The sequence below is a fragment of the Mus pahari genome, chromosome 5 (assembly GCF_900095145.1).
Source record: "Mus pahari chromosome 5, PAHARI_EIJ_v1.1, whole genome shotgun sequence".
Taxonomy (NCBI): Eukaryota; Metazoa; Chordata; class Mammalia; order Rodentia; family Muridae; genus Mus; species Mus pahari.
This window is the reverse complement of record NC_034594.1, coordinates 39,925,484-39,929,608: the sequence shown is the minus strand read 5'-3', so window position 1 is coordinate 39,929,608 and position 4,125 is coordinate 39,925,484.

Sequence of the window (4,125 nt, the reverse complement as noted above, 5' to 3'; positions counted from 1 at the left end):
GTTTGAACATATATATAAGTATTAACTGCAAAAGTAACATTGAAAGCTTCCAAGAGTTACAGCTGTCAAGCTGCAAGTTATTTAAAAAAAAAAAAAAAAAAGACTTGTAGCTAGCTACTGACACACAGAACAAGCCAAGCAGCATAAAGTGTCTTTGATCTGGATTCTAGCTAGATAGTTACTGCTCATTTATATTCCTAATTCTCCCCACAGCCCCTTCTTACAGAGGTTTGAATGCTCCCAGGATGGTTGTAGAAAAATCATGAAACAAGTGATTCTGTCTTTGAGCTTTATAGGATTATGCCAGCTACTAGCATTTTTAAAAAAGATTTTATTTAAAATGATAGACAATGATGAAGTTACAAAAGTCATGTATATTATCCCAAACACTCAGAATCAACGCCTTACAAAAAAAAAAAAGTTATGCTAAACCCAGCAGAAAGGAAAGCTAAGGAAAGGCTACACTGATCATCTAATCCCACTGAGTATGCAAGTACTAAAAACTTTCGCAAGAACAACTTAGGAGGTTTTATCACGAATTACATGAAACGATATTGTGAGAATTTTCTTAGAGCAATTACCTAAAAGATCTAAGTGGATGGACTTTGGCCACTTAGCAGGCAGGCTTATCACTCTGAGTTATAAAAGCTGTAGCTAAGATTTATTCGAGGCTTCCAGCCGCATGGTGCTAAGAACTAGGCATGCTTCGTCTCACTTAATCCTCACTCCAACCCAGGAGATGGGAGCATCATTATTCCCATTTCATGGGTAAGGAAAGAAGAACTCAGAGTGGTTAAGCCATGTGCCCACAATGTAACTCTAAGCAACTGTCTTTTTTTTTTTTTTTTTTTTTTCATTCTGCTAAACGTGACTCTAAGGCAGTGGTTCTCAGTCTTCCTAATGCTCTGACCCTTTAATACATTTCCTCATGTTATGGTGACTCCCAACCATAAAATTATTTTCTTGCTACTTCGTAACTGTTGTGTTTCTACTGTCATGAATCCCAATGTAAGAATCTGATATGCAGACTGTCTGATATGGGATCCCCCAGGGGGACATGACCCACTGGCTAAGAACTGCTTCTTTAAAGTCTTCTTTGGTCAGGAAGGCGTGGTTCTCAGCACTACGGTGCTGACCTTACAGAGACCCCACTGGAAGAGGAAGCGAAGCCTGTACAGCCTTGATTTCATCTGAAAGGAAGTTATCCTGACCAGACAAAGAACTGTGCTACTGTCAGCAAGATGGACGTGTCATGAGCCTAGACAACAGGCACTGACAAAAGGTTCATGTATTTGTCGATTTGAAGATAGCGAAGGGGGCACATCATCATGAACATGGAGAACGTGTGCTGCCCCCAGACTCCAGCTAGGTCATTTCAGCAAGGTTAACTTACATACCTGACATGGTTTGCTAAGAAGATGGTTATTGGTGAAATAGTTGACTATTCCTGAAATTCTGCATTTCTGGAAATCTGATGGTTTCACTGAGGTTGATCTAAAGACAGCCGCCTACCTCCTGGGTGGTATGGCACAGAGGGAGCAAGCATCCTGTGTCTGACTGATTTGCTGTTTTAAAAAAACTGGGATATTTGGATGTTTTCTGGAGACCAGAATGATAATTAACTATGACTGGTGTGGGAGAGCAAGGAAAGAAATGTATTTCACTCTGTGTCCTGTATTGACTGATGTCACCCTTTTCTATTCCTGACCATGCAATCAGTGGGATTGTAAGCAGGGCACCTCTGACCTCTTCAGGAACTGAAATCCTGTCCAAGCCTTGGGAAAATGGCCATGCTTGGGCTTCCTCCCCCTCTGCTGCAAGTTTTACAGGCCTTCAAACGTGTTGCTTAAAGCAGCACCCCCAGGAAATGAAGCTGTTAACTTCAACATTGCTCTCTGTGGTTGCTCAAGTTACTGATCCACTGGGAATTTGTTCCTCCTCCCTGCTTTGCTGTGGCTCCCTGTCTCCTGCTCTTTCCCACAAGTCCCCACAGTCACTGGATAAGGAAGGTCAGTCTGAATACATCTGTCCACTTTCCGGAATGTCACAGAAGAGTAACAGCTGTTGACCTGCTATCCTGTGGGTCTCAAAAGCAGCTTGGATGAACTCCAGCTAATATATACAGTCTCTGCTTCCTATGAAGGATGTAGGGTCAGAACAGTGTGCTTTCCACGCTTGCTTTGATTTTTAGCATAAATGTGGTCTGCTTTTTAACATTGGATCTTATTACTAATAATTAATGATTATACTCATGCCTACAGTTTGTCAAGCATTTGCAATGTAAGACAAAGGTAGGACTGTCTCAAAGATATAAGACTTAAATTATCTAGAAAAAGCAGTATTCTTTTCTTCCTAAGTGACCATGCTTAGATATCTTTACACACACACACACACACACACACACACACACACACACACATCTTTATCAACTTCCCACATGTACACAGGATGAAATTAAAATTGTGCACTTTCTTCTAGAGATAGGAAGGAGACGTACATGGAAAGGGGAGAGGGAGCTAAATGGTGATGTGAGAGAATATAGAAGCTATTGGAAGCTAAGGCAGGTAGATCAAGAATTTGAGTGCCATGGGCTGGAGAAATGGCTCAGCGGTTAAGAGCACTGATTGCTCTTCCGAAGGTCCTGAGTTCAAATCCCAGCAACTGCATGGTAGCTCACAACCATCTGTAACAAGATCTGACGCCCTCTTCTGGAGTGTCTGAAGACAGCTACAGTGTACTTACGTATAATAAATAAAAAAATAAATCTTTAAAAAAACAAAAAAACAAAAAAAAAAGAAAAGAAAGAAGGAAGGAAGGAAGGAAGGAAGGAAGAAAGAAAGAAAGAAAGAAAGAAAGAAAGAAAGAAAGAAAGAAAGAAAGAAAGAAAGAAAGAAAAGAATTTGAGTGCCAGTCTGGACTATGTACAATCAGTTTGCAGCCAGCCTGAGCTACATGATGAAACCCTATCTCAAAAAGAATGTACCAGAAAGAACAGGAAAAAACTATTAAGAGCAGATGAACATGGGATTTGTCTAAGACTGCACCTAGAACACCCACAACACCCAGAACACCAGCGGTACATATGGTATCTTCTACATGTTGCCCTGAGAAAAATTCCAGACTATTTTTTGTGCTTACAGAATGTAGCTCCTATGGTATCCCAGGCCACTCAGACTTGGAGTGCCTGGCACCAGGCTCATCATTCTGCCCAATCACAGACTCTGAATGGAGACTAGGAATATGGCGAAACCTTATCCCCTCGGGGATTGGCTCTGAGTTAATTTCTCCTGCTATTGCTCACAGTGTGACATTTACTCATGTTTGCTGGACCAAATTATAGGGCTCTTCTGGGACAACTGCAGTTGTTCAGTTGACCTCTCAACAGAACAAATAAGACTAGAAATGTATATAAGTCATATGACGTCACCTTAAAACTGCACTCGTTCACCCAATAGACCGGCACAGAGAATAACCAAGGGAGATTAAGGGAATTCTCGTGTTCCCCCCAAAAATATAAGCCTTGAAGAAGCACAGAGGAAGAAAACCCTAACCTACCTGGAGAGGCATGTGTGGGCGGGGTCACCATGGTGCAGAGAATAAGCAAAACTGTCCAGACAACCGTCAGGAGGGGAGCTTGCTTTCCAGGTACAGCATATACTACCAATAAAAGCCATGCTGCCTGGACTGCTTGTGTACCCACAAAGAGTTCAGTGAGGTGACAAGGAAAAGACACCAAGGAAGGCTTGGGCTGTGGCAGGCTTGTCACCATGAGTCTCCATGCCAGGCTTACTCTCTGAACTGAGCTCAGTGAAGAAGCCTTGAGGTAAGGCACAGCGCACACCCCTGCTTTGCTGTCATGGATTTAGGAGGCATTCGCATAACAGATCCGGTGTTTAGAACAGATTTACTAGCTAATGTCAGTTTTATATGATTGCTACCAGTTGCCATAAGCTCTGTGTCCAGCCGGATTGCTGCGCTCACAGCAAGGGAAGAGGAAAGCGAGCAGTGGTACTCAGGGGACTCCCAGCTCAAAGCCGCTACCAGCCATGAAATGGCTCCTTCCCACCCGTCCCTTAAATCCTGGCATTTTCCATCCTTGAGGTTTGGAAAGGATAATAAATTACT